This window comes from Dendropsophus ebraccatus, chromosome 12 (genome assembly GCF_027789765.1).
Source record: "Dendropsophus ebraccatus isolate aDenEbr1 chromosome 12, aDenEbr1.pat, whole genome shotgun sequence".
Lineage (NCBI taxonomy): Eukaryota > Metazoa > Chordata > Amphibia > Anura > Hylidae > Dendropsophus > Dendropsophus ebraccatus.
In genome coordinates, this window is record NC_091465.1 from 52,980,513 (window position 1) to 53,007,477 (window position 26,965).

The 26,965-nt window shown below is 47.6% G+C and overlaps 1 long non-coding RNA gene across 1 annotated transcript; it reads left to right on the forward strand.

Moving 5' to 3' along the window:
• The first annotated feature begins 258 nt into the window (after positions 1 to 258).
• LOC138769336 (uncharacterized) lies at positions 259 to 25,050 on the forward strand. The gene is made up of 3 exons (XR_011359237.1): positions 259 to 442; positions 1,100 to 1,203; positions 23,735 to 25,050. It is a non-coding gene; the product is annotated as an uncharacterized lncRNA (long non-coding RNA).
• The last annotated feature ends 1,915 nt before the right edge of the window (positions 25,051 to 26,965 follow it).

A 26,965-nucleotide genomic window follows, 5' to 3' on the forward strand; every position in this document is an offset into this window, starting at 1 on the left:
TCCTGTAATGTCCTTTGATATCCCATAATAACAGGCTGGACATGCTGGGAGTTGTAGTCCTATTATATCTCCTCCTGTAATGTCCTCTGATATCCCATAATAACAGGCTGGACACACTGGGAGTTGTAGTTCTATTATATCTCCTCCTGTGATGTCCTCTGATATCCCATAATAAAAGGCTGGACATGCTGGGAGATGTAGTTCCCCCTGGTATACCTCATGTAATGCCTCCTGATTGTAACTCCATTCTAGTCTGCTCTATGGTGAAGAAGCCAGAATACAGACTCCAGGGGGACGACCTCCTTCTAGCACCTCCATTCTAGTCCATTCTAGCATGGATGCGATCTCACCAACAGGCGCAGAGCGATGACGTCATCACGCCTGCTGGTGGATCCACAAGGCGCACACAAGGGAGAAGAGGACCCGTCCCCCGCCCGGATTAGTGAGTATGTTTTATTTTTTTATTTTCTTGTGCTGAGGGAGATCAGGGGGCATTTCTATGGGGCAGAGCAGGGGGCATTTCTATGGGGCAGAGCAGGGGGCATTTCTATGGGGCAGAGCAGGGGGCATTACTATGGGGCAGAGCAGGGGGCATTTCTATGGGGCAGAGCAGGGGGCATTACTATTGAGCAGAGCAGGGGGCATTTCTATGGGGCAGAGCCGGGGGGCATTACTATGGGGCAGAGCAGGGGCATTACTATGGGGCAGAGCAGGGGGCATTTCTATGGGGCAGAGCAGGGGGCATTTCTATGGGGCAGAGCAGGGGGCATTTCTATGGGGCAGAGCTGGGGCATATACTATGGGGCAGAGCAGGGGGCATTACTATGGGGCAGAGCAGGGGGCATTTCTATGGGGCAGAGCAGGGGGCATTACTATGGGGCAGAGCAGGGGGCATTACTATGGGGCAGAGCAGGGGGCATTTCTATGGGGCAGAGGGCATTATTACTATATGGGGGGCACAGCACGGGACCCACAAACCTCCTTACTTTACTGCACATGACACCAAACAGTGGAGTTACTACTGTATAGGAGCCTATGGGTGGGAAAAAGGGAAGAAAGTTGCTGGAAAAGTGCGGAGCCTAACATGTTTGTCTGACAGGTCCCGAAGAGATGAATTGTAGCTAGAAGAAATCATCATGGAGGTCTGGGCCAGATGGAGAGGAAACGGAGAGCGATCGCCTCAGATCAAAGAAGACGTCACCTGTGAGTTACTGGATTACGTTTTTTTTCGATATTTTGTCAAACTTTATTTGGTAGGTGTGCCCCGAGGTGTGCTAGGTGTGCCCCGAGGTGTGCTAGGTGTGCCCTGAGGTGTGCTAGATGTACCCCGAGGTGTGCTATACAGAGGGGCCCTCTGAGGCTCTCTCGCCCAAGGGCCCACAAAAACCTGGAGCCGGCCCTGCTTCTCTATCTTCATTGACATGTGGCACCGCGATTGTGAGGACTATAAGACTGGATTTGTATACGACTGGCAGAAGGAGGGAAAGCGTGAAGATAAACAGACAAGATGTAAGCGACAGGAGGCAGGGGTGCATCAGGAGGGGTGGCAGAAGAAAACAACAGTGGCGGCATTATGACCAGGAAGGGCAAGGTGTCGAAAAAAGCATAATGGACTCTGAAAAAAATGATTCGTCTTTGGTGGTTAATATCTCCTCTTACACTCTTAATGATGATGAGCTTGATGTACTTAACCATGGTCTTTCATTTTGCCCTACATCAGCAATTGATTGGTTACAATTGGAGGTTGACGTTCAAATGTTGGTTAGGAACATGAATCTAAAAATTTGGTTTTCCTCTAGAACCGATGATTCGGCTAGCAGTACACCAAATTTACCAGAATTGCAGTTGAAAGATTGGGGTTTATCTAATAAGAGTGACTTTTGTCCCCCAGCCTCTTTTGATGCAAAGAGTATGTTTGCTTCCTTGGTGAAACGTGATATTGAAACATTAAAATCTAATTTAGAGTGTGAGCGAAAAGGGAGATCAAATTTTTCAAAAAAGACAAATGGATGCATTGCATAATTTGTCATGTAATGACAATATTGTTATTAAACCCGCCGATAAGGGGGGAGTAGTGGTTGTCATGGACAGAGATAAATATGTCAATGAGACAGGTTAACCCCTTTCCCCTCAATATGACGTCCAGGGACGTCATGAAAAGCAGTGGCAGAACGCATCATGACGTCCCTGGACGTCATGGCTTCCCTGTCTCCCCCCTCTGTCCCTAGGTGAGATCGGGCAGCAGGAGGAGGCTGTGTCACACAGCATCCTCCTGCTGCCACTGCCCGGAGGGGAGCCGCGCTCCCCCCCCCCGGGCAGTTAACCCCGTAAACGCCGCGGTCAATGCGACCGCAGCGTCTATGGGGAGATTCAGTGTCCCCCGCCGATCGGGCGGCGGGGGGAGGCTGCAGATCGCTGCCTCCCCCCACCGCCACTCAATATGTGTCACCCGGCCCCCTCCCCTCGTCCCCCGATACCGGCAGATCGCCGCTACTACCGTTTTAGCGGCGATCCGCCGGTACCGGGCATTTCTGGCGCCGCTGATAGCTTTCATCTCCCCCCACCGTGAAACCACAGTGGGGGGAGATGAAAAATGTCCCCTCAGACCCCAGATCAGCCCCCCGATCAGACCCCAGATCACCCTACCCGGGCGGCCATCAGATCCAAGATGGCCGCCCCCATCCCTGCGAACAAACGATGTTTGTTCGCAGGGATGGAAATGAATTAGTAATCAAAGCCCCATGCTCTCCGCCACCGGAGGTAGCGGAGAGCATGGGGCAGTGATCGGGGACCCCCCCGTGTGGTCCCAGAGCAGGCGATCGGCGGTATATACTATATACCACCGATCACCTGTTCCCACTGCTGATCAGCACTTTTTATCCCCTGTTACCATAAATCGTTGGTGACAGGGGATAAAAAGTGTCACCATGCTCCCCCCCGTCCCCCAGTCACCCCCCCCTACCGCACATACATTACCTGATCCAGGGAGGTCCGTCCTCCTCGACATCCAGGCTGATTCTGAAGTGCGCATGCGCTCCAGAATCAGTTATCTCAGAAAATTTAAGTTACAGAAACCAATTTGGTCTCTGTCACTGAACTATGATTACTGTGATAGAAAATATCACAGTAATCATAGTAATACAGTGAAAATTAATGTATAAAGTACAAAAAGTGAAAAACATACAAAAAAATAAAACACACACTTTTTATTATAGTAATAATTGCAGTTTACTCCCAGATTACCCCTAACCCCCCCCCCCCCCAAATTACCCGTAACCACCGCAGGTTGCCCATATCCGCCCCAGATTGCCCGTATCCGCCCCAGATTGCCCGTATCCGCCCCAGATTGCACGTAATCACCGCACGTTGCCCATAACCACCGCACGTTGCCCATAACCACCGCACGTTGCCCATTACCGCCGCACGTTGCCACTAACCACCGCACGTTACCCATAACCACCGCACGCTGCCCATAACTACCGCACGTTGCCCATAACTACCGCACGTTGCCACTAACCACCGCACGTTGCCACTAACCACCGCACGTTGCCCATAACCACCGCACGTTGCCTATAACCACCACACCTTGCCTATTACCACCACACATTGCCCATAACCACCGCACGTTGCCCATAACCACCGCACGTTGCCTATAACCACCACACATTGCCCATAACCACCACACATTGCCCATAACCACTGCACGTTGCCCATAACCACCGCACGTTGCCCATAACCACCGCACGTTGCCTGTAACCACCCCAAATTGCCAGTGAGCCCCTCCAGATGGTCCGTAATCAGCCCCGATTGCCCGTAACCCCCCATATTGCACGTAACCACCGCATGTTGCCTCTAACCACTGCACGTTGTCTCTAACTCACACACGTTGCCAGTGACCCCCTCCAGATTGCCCGTAACCACACCAGATTGCCGTAACCACCCAAAATTACATGTACCCACCCCTGATTACCTATAAGCACTTCCGTTTATCCGTAACCACCCCAGATTGTCTGTAACCACCCCATGTTGCCCGTAACCACCGTAGATTGTCTGTAACCACCCCATGTTGCCCATAACCACCGCAGATTGTCTGTAACCCCCCCCAGGTTGCCCCTAATCACATGTAATTCCCCCCAGATTGCCTCTGACCACCGCACGTTGCCTCTGACCACCGCACGTTGCCCCCGACCACCGCACGTTGCCCCCGACCACCGCACGTTGCCCCCGACCACCGCACGTTGCCCCCGACCACCGCACGTTGCCCCCGACCACCGCACGTTGCCCCCGACCACCGCACGTTGCCTCCGACCACCGCAAGTTGCCCCCGACCACCCCAAATTGCCAGTGACCCTCTCCAGATTGCCCGTAACCACCCCAAATTACAGGTTCCCATCCCAGATTACCTATAAGCACTTCAGTTTATCCGTAACCACCCCATGTTGCCCGTTACCACCCCACGTTGCCCGTTACCACCCCACGTTGCCCGTAAACCACCGCAGGTTGCCCATAACCACCCCAGATTACCCGTAACCACCCCACATTACCTGTAATCTCATTTTTTTATTGTATTTTAGTAACTGCGCTATTCTAATAACCATTACTAGCTGCTGTTTTGCTCCAGCAAATTGGCGCTCCCTTCCTTCTGAGCCCTGCTGTGTGCCCATACAGTGGTTTATGCCCACATATGGGGTACCGTTCTACTCAGAAGAAGCTGCGTTACACATTTTGGGGTACTTTTTTTCTCCCATTCCTCGTGAAATTGAGAAATTTTAAACTAAACGAACATATATTGGAAAAATTCGAGTTTTTCATTTTGAAAGTCTTATTTTGAATACTTTCCTCTAATACCTGTGGGGTCAAAATGGTCACCACACCTCAAGATGAATTCTTTGAACGGTGTACTTTCCTAAATGGGGTGACTTTTGGGGGGGTTCTCTTCTGCTGACACTACAGGGGCACTGCAAACGCACCTGGCGCTCAGAAACTTCTTCGGAAAAGTCTGCACTGAAAATGCTAATTGGCGCTCCTTCCCTTCTGAGCCCGGCTGTGTGCCCATACAGTGGTTTATGCCCACATATGCGGTACCGTTCTACTCAAGAGAACCTGCGTTACAGATTTTGGCATGAAGCTTCTCTCCTGTTCCTCGTGAAATTGAGAAATTTCAAACTAAACGAACATTCAAAATGGTCACCACACCTCAAGATGAATTCTTTGAGGGGTGCACTTTCCAAAATGGGGTGACTTTTGGGGGGTTCTCTTCTGCGGACACTACAGGGGCACTGCAAACGCACCTGGCGCTCAGAAACTTCTTCAGCAAAATCTGAACTGAAAATGCTTATTGGTGCTCCCTTGCTTCTGAGCCCTCCTGTGTGCCCATACAGTGGTTTATGCCCCCATATGGGGTACCGTTGTACTCAGGAGAACCTGCGTTACAAATTTTGGGGTGCGGATTCTCTCATGTTCCTTGTGAAATTGAGAAATTTTAAACTAAACGAACATATTATTGGAAAAATTCGAGTTTTTCATTTTTACTGTCTAATTTTAAATACTTTCCTCTAATACCTGTGGGGTCAAAATGGTCACCACACCCCAAGATGAATTCTTTGAGGGGTGCACTTTCCAAAATGGGGTGACTTTTGGGGGGTTCTCTTCTACGGACACTACAGGGGCGCTGCAAACGCACCTGGCGCTCAGAAACTTCTTCAGCAAAATCTGCACTGAAAATGCTAATTGGCGCTCCTTCCCTTCTGAGCCCCGCTGTGTGCCCATACAGTGGTTTATGCCCCCATATGGGGTACAGTTGTACTCAGGAGAACCTGCGTTACAAATTTTGGGGTGCGGATTCTCTCATGTTCCTTGTGAAATTGAGAATTTTTAAACTAAACGAACATATTATTGGAAAAATTCGAGTTTTCCATTTTTACTGTCTAATTTTAAATACTTTCCTCTAATACCTGTGGGGTCAAAATGGTCACCACACCCCAAGATGAATTCTTTGAGGGGTGCACTTTCCAAAATGGGGTGACTTTTGGGGGGTTCTCTTCTACGGACACTACAGGGTCGCTGCAAACGCACCTGGCGCTCAGAAACTTCTTCAGCAAAATCTGCACTGAAAATGCTAATTGGCGCTCCTTCCCTTCTGAGCCCCGCTGTGTGCCCATACAGTGGTTTATGCCCACATATGGGGTACCGTTGTATTCAGGAGAACCTGCGTTACAATTTTTGGGGTACTTTTTTCTCTTTTTTCTTGTGAAATTGAGAAATTTTAAACTAAACAAACATATTATTGGAAAAATTTGTGTTTTTCATTTTTACTGTCTAATTTTGAATACTTTCCTCTAATGCATGTGGGGTCAAAATGCTCATCCTACACCAAGATGAATTCTTTGAGGGGTGTACTTTCGAAAATGGGGTGACTTTTGGGAGGATTCTATTCTGCTGACACTACAGGGGCACTGCAAACGCACCTGGCGCTCAGAAACTTTTTTTAAAGAATCTGCATTAAAAAAGCTAATTGGCCCTCCTTCCCTTCTGAGCCCGACTGTGTGCCCATACAGTGGTTCACGCCCACATATGGGGTACCGTTGTACTCAAGAGAACCTGTGTTACAAATTTTGGGGTGCAGATTCTCTCATGTTCCTTTTGGAAAGGAGAAACTTTAATCTAAACATATATATTATTGGAAAATTAAAATTTTCGTTTTTTGTTTTTTTTTTATGGCCTAATTGTGAATACTTTCCTCCAGCCCCTGTAGGGTTAAAATGCTCATTATACCCCTAGATTAATTCTTTAAGGTGTCTAGTTTCCAAAATGGGGTCATTTATGGGGGTTTACAGCATACAAGCCTCCTAAATCAACTTAAAAAAAGAACTGGTCCCTAAAAAAAAAATCAGTTTTGGAAACTTTCACAAAATGTGATAATTTGCTAATAAATTTCTAAGCCCCATAACAGCCTAAAAAAGTAAAATATGTTTCCCAAATTATGCCAGAATAAAGAGGACATATTGGTAATGTGATTTAGTAACTAATTTATGTGCTATGACTTCCTTTTTTAGAAGCAGAGAATTTCAGAAGTTCATAAAATGCAAAATTTTCAAATTTTTCATGATATTTTGATGTTTTTCACAAAAAACACACAAAGTAATGACCAAATTTTGCCACTAATATAAAGTGCCATATGTGACGAAAAAACTATCTCAGAATCGCTAGCATACGTTAAAGCATCACTGAGCTATAAGCGCATAAAGTGAGACAGGTCAGATTTTGAAAAATGAGCCTGGTCATTAAGGCCAAAACAGGCTGCGGAGGCAAGGGGTTAATAATGAGAACATTTACAGAGAGGCCTCTAGTGACCCTAGAAACATTTTTTTTTTCGGAGGTTGAAATTACTTATTGACGATGCCTATGCTTGTGATATCATTGACTAACAATTACACGATCTTCTTTTACCTGACCACCCAATCACCCCAACACTAGAAATGGCGGCTCTAGTGGAACCTGTTCTCCCTAACAGCCGGGGGAACAGTCCAACTAGTAGTGGGCGGGATGGTATTGTAGGTAGGCCTAGACAGTTAGTGGTTGTAGGGGATTCTATAATCAGGAAGACGGATAGAATAATTTGTCGCCAAGACCGCCTCAGCCGAATGGTTTGCTGTCTCCCTGGTGCCAGGGTTCGGCATGTGGTGGAAAGGGTGGATAAATTACTTGGGGGGGCTGGGGTTGACCCAGCTGTCGTGGTCTATGTGGGAACCAACGACAGGATACAAGGTAGGTGGAGGTCTATTAAAAATAATTTTAGAGAACTAGGTGCTAAGTTGAAGGGAAGGACCTCCAAGGTTGTATTCTCTGGAATACTGCCTGTGCCATGCGCATCGCAGGAAAGACAGCGGGAGCTTAGGGAGTTAAATGCATGGCTCAAGTCGTGGTGTAGAGAAGAAGGGTTTGGGTTTTTAGAGCACTGGGCTGAATTTTCATTGGGGTACAAACTTTTTTCCGCAGATAATTTGCACCTTAATGGAAGGGGGTCCGCTGTGCTGGGGGAGAGAATCCTAGAAGGGGTGGAGGGGTTTTTAAACTAGACATGTGGAGGGAGGACAATGTAGTGTGTAATATAGTGGCGGATAGGTTAGAGAGGGGACAGAACAATGAGGAGGGAGGAGAAGGGTCCTGTGGGGGGAGGATAAGAGCAGTGGATAGGGAGATCCATATGTTGCATATGAGCAGTGGGGATGATTGTAGCCACAGCACTGTAATAAATCCTATTTCTTATAATGTAGCGGTTAAACTCAATGGTAATATAAAGTGTATGGTTACTAATGCCAGAAGTCTAGCCAACAAGATGGGGAACTAGAGGCCTTGGTTCTGGAGGAGTCCATTGATGTGGTTGGTGTAACTGAGACATGGCTGGACTCCACACATGACTGGGCTGTCAATATTCAGGGATTTGCATTGTTTAGAAGGGACCGGGTGGGCAGAAGGGGAGGAGGAGTATGTCTGTATGTCAGAAATGATATCAAAGTGAGTGTAAAAGATGCAATAGTGGGCGATGACTGTGATGATGTGGAAGCATTGTGGGTAGAACTACAGAAGGAGGTAAAGAGTGAAAAAATTATTCTTGGTGTAATCTATAGACCCCCCCCAATATTACTGAGGAGGTAGATGGCCAGTTGAATAGACAAATAGAGCGGGCTGCCCGGGAGGGGACAGTAGTGGTAATGGGGGACCTCAACTACCCAGATATAGATTGGGGTCACGGTTCAGCTAAAACCACAAAGGGGAGGGAATTTCTTAACCACCTGCAGGATAATTTTCTGGGCCAGTTTGTGGAGGAGCCAAGTAGATGTGATGCCTTGTTGGATCTGGTTATTTCTAACAACGCTGAGCTGGTTGGGGATGTCACTGTCCATGAACACCTGGGTAATAGTGACCACAATATAGTGACTTTTAGCTTAAAGTGTAGAAAAGAAAAACATGTTGGGAGGGCAAAAACTCATAATTTTAACCCCTTAAGGACAGAGCCTGAAATGGCCTTAAGGACAGAGACAAATTTTATGAATATGACCTGTGTCACTTTAGTCATTAATAACTTCGGGATGCTTTTACCTATCCGGCTGATTCTGAGATTGTTTTCTCGTGACATATTGTACTTCACATTTCTGGTAAATTGGAGTCGATACTAATAACGAATCTTTTTGAAAAAAAAAACAAAATAACGTGAAAAAATGCATTTTTCCAACTTTGAAACTCTTCTGCTTATACAGAAAATGGTTATGCCACATAAATTATATATTAAATAGCATTAGCAACTTGTCTACTTTATGTTGGCAGCATTTATTAAACTATCTTTAATTTTTTTTAGACAATAGAAAGCTTAAAACATTAGCAGCAATTTTCCAAATTTTTTGCAAAATTTCAAAATCAGATATTTTTAGGGACCTGTTCGGGTTTAGACTGGGTTCACACACTGTATACTTCAGGCAGTATTTGGTCCTCAAGTCAGGTCCTCATAGCAACCAAAACCAGGAGTGGATTGAAAACACAGAAAGGCTCTGTTCACACAATGTTGAAATTGAGTGGATGGCCGTCATATAACGGTAAATAACTGCCATTATTTCAATATAACAGCCCTTGTTTTAAAATAACAGCAAAAATTTGCCATTAAATGATGGCCATCCACTCAATTACAACATTATGTGAACATAGCCTTTCTGTGTTTTCAATCCACTCCTGGTTTTGGTTGCTATACAGCCTCACAAATACAGCCTCAAATATACATAGTGTGAACCCAGCCTTAAAGTGTATTTGAGGGGACTGTATGTTAGAAAGCCCCACAAAGAACCCCATTTCAGAAACTGCACCCCCCAAACTCTGCAAAAGCACATCCAGAAAGTTTTTTAACCCTTTAGGGGAGTCACAGAAATAAAAGCTAAGTGTGTAAGAAATTTGAAATTTTCTGTGCAGAGATTTTATTGTAATTCAATATTTTTCATAATTATAAACCCATTACCAGAGAAATGCACCCCAATACTAATTGCCCCGTTTCTGCAGTTTATAGAAATACCCCATATGTGGCCCTATTGCGCTGTTTGACGCAACCACAAACCTCAGATACAAAGAAGCGCCTAGTGAATTTCAATGGCTCCGTTATATTTGGTCATTTTTGACTGTACCACTTCAGGTTGGCAGAGGCTCTGGGGTGCCAAAATACTGGAAACCTCCCACAAGTGACCTCATTCTGGAAACTACACCCCTCAAGGAATGTAACAAGGGGTGCGGTGAGCATCTGGACCCCACAGGTGTTTCACAGATTTTCAGAACAATGTGGCGGGAAAAAAAAAAATAAAATTGTACACTGAAACGTTGTTCTAGCCTTCAATTTTTCATTTTCACAAAGGGATACAAGGAAAAAAAACACAAAAAACGTGTAGCACAGTTTCTCCCGAGTACAGAAATACCCCACATGTGGACATAAAGTGCCAAGCGGGGGCAGGACGAGCGTCCAAAAGGAAGGAGCGCCAATTGGCTTTTGGAAGCTGGATTTCGCTGGAATGGATTTCAAGGGTCATGTCGCATTTACAGAGCCCTCATGCTGCCAAAACACTGGAAACCCCCCACAAGGGACTCCATTCTGGAAACTACACCCCTCAAGGAATCTAACAAGGGGTGCAGTGAGCATATGGACCCCACTGGTGACGGGCACAAATGTGGAACAATGTGACGTGAAAGTAAAAAAATAAATTTTTTCACTTTCACGGCACAAATGTGCCTGTTATCAAGGGGTCCATATCCTCACTGCACCCCTTGTGAGGTTCCTTGAGGGGTGTAGTTTCCAGAATGGGGTCACTTGTGGGGGGGTTCCAGTGTTTTGGCAGCACGAGGGCTCTGTAAATGCGACATGGCCCATGAAATTCATTCCAGTGAAATCCAGCTTTCAAAATCCAAATGGCGCTCCTTCCCTTCGGAGGCTTGCTCTGCACCCACATGGCGATTTATGTCCACATGTGGGGTATTTACGGACTCGGGGGAAATTGCTCTACACATTTTGTGTGCTTTTTTCTCTTTTAACCCCGTAAGAAAATGAAAAATTCAAGGCTAAACCAACATTATAGTGTAAAAAAATGTAATATTTCATTTTCACGCCACATTGTTCCACATTTGTGCCCGTCACCAGTGGGGTCCATATGCTCACTACACCCCTTGTTACATTCCCTGAGGGGTGTAGTTTTCATAATGGGGTCACTTTTGGGGGGGGTTTACTGCTTTGGCAACACAGGGAGTTTTTAAATGCAACATGGCCCTCGAAATCCATTCTACCCAAATCCAGCCCTAAAAAGCTAAATGGCGCTCCTTCCCATTGGAGGCTTGTCTTGCGGCCGCATAGCGCCTTAAGTCCACATGTGGGGTATTTCCGTATTCTGGGGAAATTTCTCTACATGTTTTGTTCTGTTTCTTCTCTTTTAACCCCTTGTGCAAATGAGAAATGTCAAGACTAGATCAATGTTTTTTACACTTAAACAATGGCCTAGCCGTGAATTTTTCATTTTCACAAGGGTTTAAAAGAGAAAAAAAACACAAAACGTGTAGAGCAGTTTGTCCCGAGTACGGAAATACCCCACTTGTGGACATAAAGCGTCATCCGGCTGCAAGACGGGCCTCTAAAGGGAAGGAGCGCCATTTGGCTTTTGGATGCTGGATTTGGCTGAAATGGATTTCAAGGGCCATGTTGCATTTGCAGAGACCCTATGCTACCAGGACAGTGGTAAACCCCCACACGTGACCCCATTCTGGAAACTACACCCCTCAAGGAATCTAACAAGGGGTGTAGTAAGCATATGGACCCCACTGGTGACGGGCACAAATAGGGAACAATGTGACGTGAAAGTGAAAAATTTCCTTTTTTCATTTTCACAGCACAAATGTGCCCGTCATCAAGTAGTCCATATCCTCACTGCACCCTTGTTACATTCCTTGAGGGGTGCAGTTTCCAGAATGGGGTCCCTTTTGGGGGGCCTCCACTGTCTTGGCAACACAGGGCCTTTGTAAATGCGACATGGCATTCACCATCCATTCTAGCCAAATGGCGCTTCCTCCCTGCGGAGGCTTACCCTGCACCCGCCTGGCGCTTTATGTCAACATGTGGGGTATTTTCATACTTGGGGGAAGTTGCGCTACACATTTAGTGTTTTTTCTTATCTTTTAACCCCTTGTGAAAAATAAAAAATAAAGACTAGATCAATGATTTAGTGTAAAAATTTTATTTTTTTTACACTAAATGTTGGTCTAGCCTTAATTTTTTTCATTTCAAGGGGTTAAAAGAGAAAATAAATGCAAAATGTGTAGGGTTGAAAATGACAGAAGTCCATCAAATTCAACCTGTGTTGATCCAGAGGAAGGCAAAAAACCCTCGTGAGGCAGACAACTGTAGCCACATCACAGGGGAAAAATTCCTTCCCGACTCCATAATGGCAATCAGAATAATCCCTGGATCAACGTGACCCCTGAAATAGGAATAATGGACAGAATTTAGATAATTTAGAACTCCAATGACGTGTGGTACGCCTTGAAGCAATACTTTATGCAGAGGCCGGGGTGATCAGGACAGGTGTCACACTTGTAAATGGTGTCCTTCCTGATCCCCCTTTTACGGCACACTCTGCACTTCTTTTGGGATCTCCCCTTTTTTCCAGTGTGGTGGGCTTCACCTGGAAAATGTTGTCCCTGTACGATACGGGGTCCTTCATATCCAGAAGCGCTGGGGCCCGCTCCGTGGCTGCCGAATATCAGGGCTTTGATCTCTGCTTCCTGGAATTCAAGGAATTTCCCTGGGTGGCCAGCATATCGGTACAGCACAAAAGCGTTGTACATCGCTGTCTCTACCAGATATACGGCCACCTTTTTGTACCACCGTCTGGTTTTTCTCGTGGCGTTATATGGTTTCAGGACTTGATCTGAGAGATCAACTCCCCCCATATACTGATAATACTCTAGAACATAATCAGGTTTGTTCACCACGTTTGTGGTACCATGTACAGTGACAGTGGTGACACTATTCCTGTGAATTGTGGTCAGAATAAGGACATCGCGCTTGTCCTTATATTTGACCAACAACATATTTTCACAGGCATAGGCCTTGCTCTCCCCCCTTTGCATTAGTTGTCTAACAGGGTGACTTGGTAGGCCTCTTTGATTTTTTCGGATCGTGCCGCAAGCTACAGTAGCTCGGGCAGTGAGGGACCGAAACAGGGGGATGCTGGTATAAAAGTTATCAACATACAGGTGATAACCTTTATCCAGCAGTGGGAAGATCAGTTCCCAAACGATTTTCCCACTAACTCCGAGGATGGGGGGGGGGGCATTCTGGGGGCTGGATTTGGGTGTCCCTACCCTTATATACTCTAAATCTGTAAGTGTACCCTGAGGTACTCTCACAGAGTTTGTATAGTTTCAAGCCATACCGCGATCTTTTATTGGGAAGGTACTGGCGGAAATGGAGTCTTCCTTTGAAGCTCAGGAGGGACTCATCTACTGAGATGTATTTCTCTGGGATATACATCTCAGTAAATTTGGCTGAGAAGTGCTCTATGACCGGCCGTACTTTGTACAGTCGGTCATACGAGGGATCATCTCGTGGGGGGCACCTTGCATTGTCATTGTAATGCAAGAATTTTAGGAGGGCTTCAAATCGAAACCGTCCCATGGCCATACTGTAAAGTGGGGTAATATACATAATATCCCCACTCCAGTATTGCCGAATTGTGGTTTTTTTTACTAGGCCCATGTGCAGCAGGAGCCCCCAAAATTTTGTCATTTCGGCTGCATCAGTAGGGGTCCACGCCATGGGCCTAGCAAAAGAAGAGGAGGGGTTCTGGGCCAGGAATTGGTGCGCGTACAAGTTTGTTTGCGCCACCATCAAATTTACAAAGTCATCAGAGAAATAGAGCTTGAAAAAGTCTGTTTCTCTGAGACCTGTGGGGCTAACCTGGATTCCCGCCGTTGCTATAAAGCCAGGAATCCAGGGCTGATAATTTTGGGGGTCTGGGGTCCAGATGGGGTCACCTATCTGGGGGGCGGGGGGCAGGATGGGGTCACCTGTCTGGGGGGCAGGGGGCGGGATGGGATGACATGTCTGGGGGGCGGGGGGTGGGTTGGAATGACGTGTCTGGGGAGCAGGGGACGGGATGGGGTCACCTGTCTGGGGGGGCAGGGGGCGGGATGGGATGACGTGTCTGGCGGGCAGCCCGAGGCGTCCTCCTTGGACGCCTAGGTGGAAAGTCATCATCACTGGATGATGATGATAATGATAATGATAATGAGGATGAATGGAGGAAAGAAGGATCCCCCCATTCATCCTCACTGGCCGTTTCGGTGTCGGAGGCGATAAGCGCGTATGCCTCATCCACCGAAAACACTCTCTGGGACATTATTCGGGGATTGGCGTATGGGGGGTATGTAAATGTGATGTAGTATAGTGGTGTAGTATAAAACTTTATTTCAAGTAGTGTAATGTGTAATGTGGGGTAGTGTAGTGTAATGTAGTGTTTTATACGTGTTTTTCACAGTAAGGGGGGGGGGGGGAAACCTACGCCAAAAAAGGAGTTGCTGATAAATGCCGCACTTATGTGCGGTACTTATCAGCAGACAGTGGCGGTAGGATATAGAAAAAAAAAGGGGGGAAAAAAAACCTACGCCAAAAAAGAGGAGTTGCTGATCAGCAGCGCACTTGCATGCGATGCTGATCAGCACTCAGCGGCGGAAGGGCGCAAAACAAAAAAAGCTATTTCTTTACCCCCAAGCCACTGATTAGTGTATTATATACACTAGTCAGCCGCTAGGGGGCAGTACAAGTACCTGGACGAAGATCTCCGAAGAAAAACGACGAAAACCGACGGGAGCCGAGCGGAGCCGAGGGAAGACGACGGAGAACGACATGCGACGCTGCAGGACCGCAGATCTTCTCTCCAGCTCCGGGATCCGGTGAGTATGGTGCTCACACACCACACACACTTTCTCTGCACCTCTTAGCTAACTAGCTGAGGGGTGCAGAGAAAAGTAATAATATTTATTTTTACTTAGATCACCGCTATTGGCCGGCCGGGCTTAGCCGGCCAATAGCGGCGATCTGGGGGGTGGCACCATGGCCCCCTTCAGTATACACACTAATGATGATTGGTGCTGTCTCGGACAGCACCAATCATCATTGATTTCCGGGGCCCCGGGTCACTGATGACCCAGGAACCAGAAAATCGCTGTAGTTGGCTGATTTGAATAAATCAGCCAATTACAGCGATCGTCAGCACGGGGGGTGTAATCCACCCCCCGTGCCGACATGCTACGATCGTCTGCTGTGTATTACAGCAGCCATCGTTACCGGATCGCCGTGTGTTTACACACAGTGATCCAGTAAACATCGGGCGTAAGTATACGCCCGTTTGCGTGAAGTACCACGCTGCGGGGGCGTACACTTACGCCCGATGTCGTTAAGGGGTTAAAAGGGCCAATTTTCCTGGGTTAAGGGCTGAACTTCAGGGCATAGACTGGGAGCGGCTGCTGTCACATACTGATGCAGCTAATAAATGGGAAATCTTCAAATCCACATTAAATAACTGTACTGCCAAATATATTCCTATGGGTAACAAATATAAACGGTTAAAATCCAATCCCACATGGTTTACAACCGAGGTTAGAAGGGCTATAAATGAGAAAAAAGGGGCATTCCAAAAATACAAATCAGAGGGGTCAGCTGTAGCCTTTAAACATTACAAAGAAGTCAACAAAACCTGTAAAAATGTAATAAAAGCAGCAAAAATTCACAATGAAAGCAAAAGAAACCCCCAAAAATTCTTCAAATATATTAATGCAAAAAAAACAAGGACAGAGCATGTAGGACCTATTGTTGCACGATGCACCGAAATATCGATACTACTATCGATATTCCGGGCAGAAAAACAGTTCGATACCAGAATTTCCTGGTATCGAAACTTTATGTTAAACTGCGCTATTATGCAGTTTAACATAAAGTATAGCGCAGAGAACACGGCCGGCAGCTATATGAGCGCCGGCCGTGTTCTCTGTGTGCCGCCCCCTGCTCCCACCTGTCACCTCCTCAGCGCGCACCCTCTTCCCCCGTCGGCGCCAAATTCAAATAGCCGGCACATAGCTATTGCTAGTGCCGGCTATGTAACTATATAGATGCCGCTGTCACACTGACAGCGGCATTACCCCCCTCCTGAGCCCGCTCCATATACAGCGGGGGTCGGCTACTGTGTGTAGCAGACCCTCGCTGCTAATGACTGCGGGCAGAGCAGGATCGTGGCTGGAGAGGGAGAGCGGTGTCCGGGAGAGGAGAAGGCTGGAGCAAGGGTCGGCAGGAGATGCAGCCACTACATCTGCACCGGACTATGAGGTGGTGGGGGCGGCAGCAGGGCCGTCTTACCCATTGGGCAAGGTAGGCGGCTGCCCGGGGGCCCTTGCGTCCGAGGGGGCCCCGAAAGTCTTTTTGATCCCGCCAGCGCCGAAATAACAGCAGCCGGGGCCTGTGAGAGATCACTATCAGAGGCCCCATGCTGCTGTTACTTCGGCGCTAGCGGGCCGCGGGAGCGGGATCAGCCGGCATCACTTAGTGCCGTCGTACGTCCAGACACCATAGTGACGTCATCACCCCACTCTTCATTGGACGGAGGGCCGCAGTGGACGGCCGCACGCTCCGGCCCCGCCTCTCTCCTGTCCACAAGTAGCTGTAGCGGCGTGAGGCTTCTCCCCCGCCGCGCTCCTTTACCTCAGACTGCTGCACGGCCACGGGGGTGAGTATTGTAACCCCCGGAGGATTACTGTGTGTGTTTGGGGCGGGGGGATGGCGGTCTGCAGGGATAATGTGTGGGGAATAGTGTTGGCGGCCGGGGGGGTGGCAGTGTGTGTGTGTGTGTAGGAGGATGATGGGGGTAGTATTGTGTGGAGGAGGAGGATGGGGGTAATGTGTGTGGAGGAGGAGGATGGGGGTAATGTGTGTAGGAGGAGGAGGATGGGGGTAGTAGTGTGTGTGTGTAGGAGGAGGAGGAGGATAGGGGTAATGTGTGTGTGTGTGTAGGAGGAGGATGGGGGTAATGTGTGTGTAGGAGGAGGATGGGGGTAATGTGTGTGTAGGAGGATGGGGGTAATTGTGTGTGTGTGTAGGAGGAGGAGGATGGGGGTAGTAGTGTGTGTGTAGGAGGAGGAGGATGGGGGTAGTGTGTGTAGGAGGAGGAGGATGGGGGTAGTGTGTGTAGGAGGAGGAGGATGGGGGTAGTGTGTGTAGGAGGATGGGGGTAGTGTGTGGAGGAGGAGGAGGATGGGGGTAGTGTGTGTAGGAGGATGGGGGTAGTGTGTAGGAGGATGGGGGTAGTGTGTGTATGAGGAGGATGGGGGAAGTGTGTGTATGAGGAGGATGGGGTAGTATGTGTATGAGGAGGATGGGGGTAGTGTGTGTATGAGGAGGATGGGGGTAGTGTGTGTAGGAGGAGGAGGATGGGGGTAGTGTGTGTAGGAGGAGGATGGGGTAGTGTGTGTAGGAGGAGGAGGAGGAGGATGGGGGTAGTGTGTGTAGGAGGAGGAGGATGGGGGTAGTGTGTGAAAGAGGAGGATGGGGGTAGTGTGTGTAGGAGAAGGAGGAGGATGGGGGTAGTGTGTGTAGGAGGAGGATGGGGGTAGTGTGTGTAGGAGGAGGAGGAGGAGGATGGGGGTAGTGTGTGTAGGAGGAGGAGGATGGGGGTAGTGTGTGAAAGAGGAGGATGGGGGTAGTGTGTGTAGGAGAAGGAGGAGGATGGGGGTAGTGTGTGTAGGAGGATGGGGGTAGTGTGTGTAGGAGGATGGGGGTAGTGTGAGGAGGAGGATGGGGGTAGTGTGTGTAGGAGGATGGGGGTAGTGTGTGTAGGAGGATGGGGTAGTGTGTGTAGGAGGATGGGGGTAGTGTGTGTAGGAGGATGGGGGTAGTGTGTGTAGGAGGATGGGGGTAGTGTGTGTAGGAGGATGGGGGTAGTGTGTGTAGGAGGATGGGGGTAGTGTGAGGAGGAGGAGGATTGGGGTAGTGTGAGGAGGAGGAGGAAGTTGGGGGTAGTGTGAGGAGGAGGATGGGGTAGTGTGTGTAGGAGGATGGGGGTAGTGTGTGGAGGAGGATGGGGGTAGTGTGTGGAGGAGGATGGGGGTAGTGTGTGGAGGAGGAGGAGGATGGGGGTAGTGTGTGGAGGAGGATGATGATGGGGGTAGTGTGTGAAGGAGGAGTAGGATGGGGGTAGTGTGTGTGTGTATGGGTCAGGTGGGGGTTGAGTGTGTGTGTAGGTGGAGGAGAATGGGGGTAGTGTGTAGGAGGAGGATGGGGGTAGGGGAGGAGGATGGGGTAGTGTGTGTTTAGGGGGAGGAGGGGGGGAAGATGGGGGTAGTGTGTTTTTAGGGGGGGCAGATGGGGGTAGTGTGTGTGTGTAGGGGGGGTCAGATGGGGTAGTGTGTGTGTGTAGGGGGGGTCAGATGGGGTAGTGTGTGTGTGTAGGGGGGGTAAGATGGGGGTAGGGTGTGTGTAGAGGGGGGCAGATGAGTGTAGTGTGTGTGTAGGGGGGGCAGATGAGTGTAGTGTGTGTGTAGGGGGGGCAGATGGGGGTAGTGTGTGTGTAGGGGGGGCAGATGGGGGTAGTGTGTGTGTAGGGGGGGGCAGAAGTAATTGTACTGACTAGGGGAGGGGTTGCAAAGATGGGGGGGGTTTGATGGCGGCGGCCGTGGGGGGCCCAATTCGCACCTCTGCCCAGGGGCCCATAATGCTGTTAAAACGGCCCTGGGCGGCAGGAGTGTGAGGAGGCGGGAGGCCGGGGCGGCAGGAGACTCCGGAGCAGACACAATGTGGGGGGTTTACAGTCGGCCTGACTCTGACTGGGAGGGGGGCTGTAACCTGCAGATCACAGACAAATCCAGGTCACCGGTAAGCATGCCCTGACACCAGGGATAGTAAAACTACAGCCCCCATCATCCCCCCTGCTGGCTGGTGTGTGTTATATGGCTACAACCCCCATCATCCCCCCTGCTGGCTGGTGTGTGTTATATGGCTACAACCCCCATCATCCCCCCTGCTGGCTGGTGTGTGTTATATGGCTACAGCCCCCATCATCCCCCCTGCTGGCTGGTGTGTTATATGGCTACAACCCCCATCATCCCTTCTGCTGGCTGGTGTGTTATATGGCTACAGCCCCCATCTTCCCCCCTGCTGGCTGGTGTGTGTTATATGGCTACAACCCCCATCATCCCCCCTGCTGGCTGGTGTGTTATATGGCTACAGCCCCCATCATCCCCCCTGCTGGCTGGTGTGTTATATGGCTACAACCCCCATCATCCCCCCTGCTGGCTGGTGTGTTATATGGCTACAACCCCCATCATCCCCCCTGCTGGCTGGTGTGTTATATGGCTACAACCCCCATCATCCCCCCTGCTGGCTGGTGTGTTATATGGCTACAACCCCCATCATCCCCCCTGCTGGCTGGTGTGTGTTATATGGCTACATCCCCCATCATCCCCCCTGCTGGCTGGTGTGTGTTATATGGCTACAACCCCCATCATCCCCCCTGCTGGCTGGTGTGTGTTATATGGCTACAACCCCCATCATCCCCCCTGCTGGCTGGTGTGTTATATGGCTACAACCCCCATCATCCCCCCTGCTGGCTGGTGTGTTATATGGCTACAACCCCCATCATCCCCCCTGCTGGCTGGTGTGTGTTATATGGCTACAACCCCCATCACCCCCCCTGCTGGCTGGTGTCTGTTATATGGCTACAACCCCCATCATCCCCCCTGCTGGCTGGTGTGTGTTATATGGCTACAACCCCCATTATCCCCCCTGCTGGCTGGTGTGTTATATGGCTACAACCCCCATCATCCCCCCCTGCTGGCTGGTGTGTGTTATATGGCTACAACCCCCATTATCCCCCCTGCTGGCTGGTGTCTGTTATATTGCTACAACCCCCATCATCCCCCCTGCTGGCTGGTGTCTGTTATATGGCTACAACCCCCATCACCCTCTGATTGTTAAAGTGTTACATGACTACAACCCCCATCCTCCCCGATAGCAGTTGTGTGTTACATGACTACAACCCCCATCCTCCCACCTGATAGCAGTTGTGTGTTACATGACTACAATCCCCATCCCTGGCAGCTGAAGTGTTATTGTCCATACTACCTGTCACTTTCCTGATCACGCACGGTAAACCGAGCAAGTGCAGAAACCACCCAATTCAGTACCCCATAAAAAGATGGTACTAAATAAAACTACAGATCACAGCGCAAAAAATGCCCCTCACCCCCCAGCCAGACAGACGGAGAGATAAAAAAAGTGAGTCAGAGTTGGGCAAGTTTTTATTTATTTTAAATAATGGGGACTTTATTTTTAAAGTAATAAAATTAGGGAACATAAATTGGTTCGTACTGACCTGAACCTCGGGGAAGGGGGGGGGGGGGGTCATTTCTATTCTTATGTTTTGTTTTTTTTTGTTTTGTTTTTCCTTAAATATAATTTTTTAAGTATCGAATTGGTATCGAGCATTGTAAAAAAAATAATTGGTATCGGTATCGAACTCAAAACTCTGGTATCGTGACATCACTAGTAGGACCCCTAAATAATGGTGACGGGGAGTTAATAACTGGGGATCAGGAGAAAGCTGAGTTACTTAATGGCTTCTTCAGTTCTGTATATACAAAAGTAGAAGATGGAGCTGTGGTGGGTGGGGCCAGTACTGAGGTGGGTGGGGCCAGTGCTGCTAACACATGTAATGTACTGAACTGGTTTACCATAGATATGGTCCAAGATAAATTAAATAAACTCAATGTAACCAAAGCTCCAGGGCCTGATGGATTACACCCCAGAGTTCTCAGGGAACTCATTTCTGTAATTTCTCTACCCTTGTATGAAATATTCAGTGATTCTTTGCTGACTGGTATTGTGCCAAGGGACTGGCGTAAGGCAAATGTAATGCCGATTTTCAAAAAGGGCTCTCGAACTTCCCCGGGTAACTATAGACCGGTAAGCTTAACGTCCATTGTGGGGAAACTATTTGAGGGGCTTATAAGGGACTACATCCAGGAATATGTAGTGACAATAGTATTATAAGTGATAACCAGCATGGTTTTACTAAGGACAGAAGCTGTCAAACCAACCTGATATGTTTCTATGAAGAGGTGAGTAGAAGCCTGGATGGGGGCGCAGCTGTGGATATCGTGTACCTGGATTTTGCTAAAGCGTTTGACACAGTTCCTCATGGACGTCTGATGGGTAAGTTAAAGTCTATCGGTTTGGAAAGTTTAATGTGTAACTGGATTGAAAACTGGCTTAATAATCGTACCCAGAGAGTGGTGGTCAATGATTCCTACTCCGAATGGTCCCCGGTAATAAGTGGTGTACCCCAAGGGTCAGTACTGGGCCCTCTTCTGTTTAACTTGTTTATTAATGATATTGAGAATGGAATTAACAGCAATGTTTCTATCTTTGCAGATGACACCAAGCTTTGTAGTACAGTACAGTCTATGGAGGATGTGCAGATGTTACAGGATGACTTAGACACACTGAGTGTTTGGGCGTCCACTTGGCAAATGAGGTTCAATGTGGATAAATGTAAACTTATGCACCTGGGTACTAATAACCCGCATGCATCATATGTCCTGGGGGGAGTTACTCTGGGAGAGTCACTGATGGAGAAGGATCTGGGTGTACTTGTAGATAATAGACTACAGAACAGCACACAATGTCAGTCAGCTGCTTCTAAGGCCAGCAGGATATTGTCATGCATTAAAACAGGAATGGACTCTCGGGACAGGGGTATAATATTACCGCTTTATAAAGCTTTGGTGCTGCCTCATCTGGAGTATGCTGTCCAGTTTTGGAACCAGATTCATAAAAAGGATGTTTTAGAGCTGGAGAGGGTACAAAGATGGGCAACTAAACTAGTAAGGGGAATGGAGCATCTTAGTTATGAGAGATTAAAAGAATTAAATTTGTTTAGTCTAGAGAAGAGACGTTTAAGGGGAGATATGATTAATTTATTTAAATATATAAATGGCCCCTACAAGAAATATGGGGAAAAGATGTTCCAGGTAAAACTCCCTCAAAGGACAAGGGAGCATTGCCTCCGCCTGGAGAAAAAAGGTTCAATCTCCGGAGGCGACAAGCCTTCTTTACCATGAGAACTGTGAATCTGTGGAACAGTCTACCACAGGATCTGGTCACAGCAAAAACAGTAGAGGGCTTTAAAACAGGGCTAGACAAGTTCTTAGACCAAAATAATCATCATCCCTCCCCCTTCCCTGTATCCATCCCCTCCTTGGTTGAACTTGATGGACATGTGTCTTTTTTCAACCGTATTAACTATGTAACTATGTAACTATATTGCTTGCCCAAGATTCATAAATCCTTAGTGGATCCACTGGGAAGACCTATAGTGTCTGGTTGTGATTCAATATTTAGCCCAGCAGCCATCTTTGTTGACAAGGTGTTGAGACAGTATGCAGTTAACACTAGGTCCTACATATGGGATACTGCCGATTTCTTGGAAAAAATTAGACAAATCACTATCCCACCAGACTGTATTTTGGCATCTTTTGACGTGTCTTTACACCTGTATTGACCATGAAAGAGGACTACAGAATGTTAGGAAGGTGTTGCAACAATCTGATTACTCAGGAGAGGGAAGAGATTTTGTGACTAATCTGTTAGAGATATTACTGACTTGCAACTATTTTGTTTTTCAGGGCATGTTTTTTATCCAGGTGAAAGGTACGGCCATGGGGACGAATATGGCACCAACCTATGCCAATATCGTCATGGCCGACCTGGAAGAGAACCATGTCTATGTATCCAACCACCAGAGCAAGTTGCTTGGGTGGTGATGATACATAGACGACCCTGACATTAAATTTACCATGACTAGTTCCACCACTGGTGTACAGTTCTTAGATACATGGGTTTATGTTAAGGACAGTGCTCTAGCGACTGACATCTATCTAAAACCTACGGATAGAAATAATTTACTTGATTGATTGATTGATTGAGTCCTTGCCCAGAAGCCAACTTTTGAGAGTATGCAGGATTGTAGACCAGATGACGAGAATTGACTCTAGGTTTGAAGAAATGGGTGAAAGGTTTGTTAGAAGAGGGTATACAAAAAAAACTTGTCAGTAACAGTATTTTGCAGATTAAACAGGAGGGAGAGAGGACAGACGCTAGAAGAAAATTGACATCTGACCGCATCCCCTTCAAGTAAAAGAACGGCCGTACTTTGTGAGGTGTGGTCATAGCCTTATCTTCTGTGGGATACCGGCCGGAGCATATACACATCGTATACGCTCCGGCCGGGATCTCGTACGGGGCTGCAAATAACTGACATGTCAGTTTTCTGCAGCCGCAATTCAGTGAATTGCGGCCGCAGAAAGACTTGTCAGTTCACACAATGAAGCGAGCGGCTCCGGCCGCTTGCTTCATTGTGTGCTGTGGGAGGTTCAATGCGCGCCCGCATCAGAACACTAAAGCCGGAAAGATCATCCGGCCGGTTCTTAAGGGTGATCCGGGCAGAGACCAGCCGTTCCGTGACCCGATCCGGTCTCTTACTGAATGTAAACATAGCCTTAATGAGCAAAGCCAGTACATATCTAAAATTGTTCGGAAACATTGGGGAATAACAGCAAATTTTCATAAAGATGTTGCAATCCTGAGGTCTTCTCCCCTTTTCTCTTATAGAAGAGCAACGAGCCTAAGGGAGAAAATTGGTGCGTGCTGATTGCCAAAGGGATAAACTAGATTTATCGTCTGCCATAAAACCGGGCAGCTATCCATGTTTAGGATGTGAAAGTTGCAATCTTATGATTGAAGGACAACTCCCACGGGACCCCCCCCCCCCAAAAAAAAAACAAAAAACACAGACACACACAGACATCATACTCACCATCCCTCCGATAACGATTGCCACTCAATTCGCCCGCCGTCCGCCTCTCTGTCACCGCCATCCAGCGATGTCTCTCACTTCCGGATCCAGGGGATGGAAAAGGCTGCCAGTGCGCTCTCAAGTGTGAAGCTATTACCGGAGCGAAGCTGGATGCAGTGAGACCCTATAGGCGTGTCATCATCAGTGGCTGACTCTACTTTGATTGTGGATGTGATGTTGAAACCCCTCTCGGACTACTTTTTTTTTCTATGGGTTGTGGGGAACGGAGAGTGGTTTCCCCACTCCTGGATCTAAATGAGCGGCTGCGACGATTGAGATGCATTAGCAAACTGGAAAGGGGTCTGCTGCTTACTGAGCAATCGCTCCAAGGGGTAGATGGGGGAGAGAGTGATAGCATGGAGGTACAGGAGGAAGAGGCAACTAGTTGGGTCACAGTTAGAAAACGGGGTAGGGGGAAGAGTGTGAGGGAGGCCAGTCCTGATCTGGCACACCCAAACAAGTTTGCCAAATTGGCGGATGAGGGGGATGTTGATTCAGGGGTGGCATTGCTGCAGCAGGACACTGCCTCTGAAAGCCAGGGGGGTGTCTGCTCCAGTAAGGTGGGAAACAGGAATTCAGGGCAGGCCAGGCAGGTACTGGTAGTGGGGGACTCAATTATTAGGGGGACAGACAGGGCAATCTGTCACAAAGACCGGGATCGTCGAATGGTGTAATCCCTTCCTGGCGCTCGAGTTTTTCACCTCGCGGATCGGGCTGAAAGATTACTGGGAGGGGCTGGCGATGACCCAGCAGTCATGGTGCACATTGGCACCAATGATAAAGTTAGAGGTAGGTGGCGGGTCCTCAAAAACGATTTCAGGGACTTAGGCAGGAAGCTTAAAACTAGGACCTCCAAGGTGATATTCTCCGAAATATTACCTGTACCACGAGCCACACCTGACAGACAGCGGGAGATTAGGGAGGTAAATAAGTGGCTCAAGAGCTGGCGTAGAATAGAGGGGTTTGGGTTCATGGAGAACTGGGCCGACTTCTCGGGCGGTTACAGGCTCTACGGTAGGGGCGGGCTGCATCTCAATGGGGAGGGTGCAGCCGTGCTGGGGGAGAAGATGGCTAAGAGGTTGGAGAAGTGTTTAAACTAGGGACCGGGGGGGAGGGCAACTACAATATAGTAAGTGAAGACAGAGTAGATGGAGAGCTGGGCCTAGATTATGGAACTGGAGGTGGAGCGGCGGGAGGGGTTAGAACAGTCACTAGTGACAAGAGGAAAGGGAACATGGACAAACATATTACGGCTGGGTTCACACTACGTATATTTCAGTCAGTATTGTGGTCCTTATATTGCAACCAAAACCAGGAGTGGATTAAAAACACAGAAAGGATCTGTTCACACAATGTTGAAATTGAGTGGATGGCCGCCATTTAATGGCAAATATTTGCTGTTATTTTAAAACAACGGCTGTTGTATTGAAATTATGGCAGTTATTTACTGTTATTTGGCGGCCATCCACTCAATTTCACCATTGTGTGAACAGATCCTTTCTGTGTTTTTAATCCACTCCTGGTTTTGGTTGCAATATGAGGACCACAATACTAACTGAAATATACGTAGTGTGAACCCAGCCTTAATGTATGTATACTAATGCTCGAAGCCTCACTAATAAAGCTGCATGCATGCGAGCAGGGACCTCACTCCTCATGTATGGATAATTATATGTATATCTCTGTAATGTCTATTTTTTGTCTATGTTTGTACCCCCAAAATTGTAAAGTGCTGCGGAACCTGTTGGCGCTATATAAATAAAAATTATAAATATTATTATTATTATTATTATTGCTGAGGAATTAGAACTCATAATGGTGGAAGAGAAATATGATATAGTGGGGATAAGCGAGACATGGCTGGATGAGAGTTATGACTGGGCTGTTAATATCCAGGGCTAGGCTGCGTTCACACTACGTATATTTCAGTCAGTATATGTATATTTCAGTCAGTATATTTCAGTCAGTATTGCAACCAAAACCAGGAGTGGATTAAAAACACAGAAAGGATCTGTTCACACAATGTTGAAATTGAGTGGATGGCCACCATTTAATGGCAAATATTTGCTGTTATTTTAGAACAACGGCTCTTGTGTGAACAGATCCTTTCTGTGTTTTTAATCCACTCCTGGTATTGATTGCAATACTGACTGAAATATACTGACTGAAATATACGTAGTGTGAACGCAGCCTTATAGTCTATTCAGAAATTACCGTAAAAATAAGAAAGGGGGAGGGGTCTGTCTATATGTTAAATCATGCCTTAAGCCCATTCTGCGCTTAGAAAATTTTCTTATAAGATAAATAGATGCGGCAGCGAAGCAGGGGGAAGTCATTATTATGGGGGACTTTAACTACCCAAATATAAACTGGAAAGCAGAAACCTGCAGCTCCAGGAAGGGAAGCGGGTTTTTGGAAATAGTCAAAGATAATTACTTTTCCCAACTAGTACAGGAACCAACAAGAGGGGGGGCACTCCTAGACCTAATCTTAACCAATAGGCCAGACAGAATATCAAAAATAGAGGTGGGGGGTAACCTAGGTAATAGTGACCATAACATAGTAAGTTTTCAATTATCCTTCAATAAAATGATTAGTAGAGGGGCTACAAAAACATTAAATTTCAGGAACATAGACTGGGACAATGCCTTCAGAAATAAAAGTACACAAGAAAAATGGGACATATTTAAGAGCATCCTGGGTAAATCGTGTAAACGACACATACCATATGGGAATAAAAGTAGTAGAAATAAGAGAAATCCAATGTGGTTAACTTTAGCTGTAAGGGGTGTAATAAATGATAAGAAACAAGCATTCAGACTACTAAAACAAGAAGGTAGTGGGGAAGCATTGAGCAACTATAGACAGAAGAATAGAATGTGTAAAAAGCAAATAAAAGAAGCATAAATAGCAACAGAAAGAAGGATAGCCACAGAAAGTAAAACGAATCCCAAAATGTTCTTCACCTATATAAACAATAAAAGACT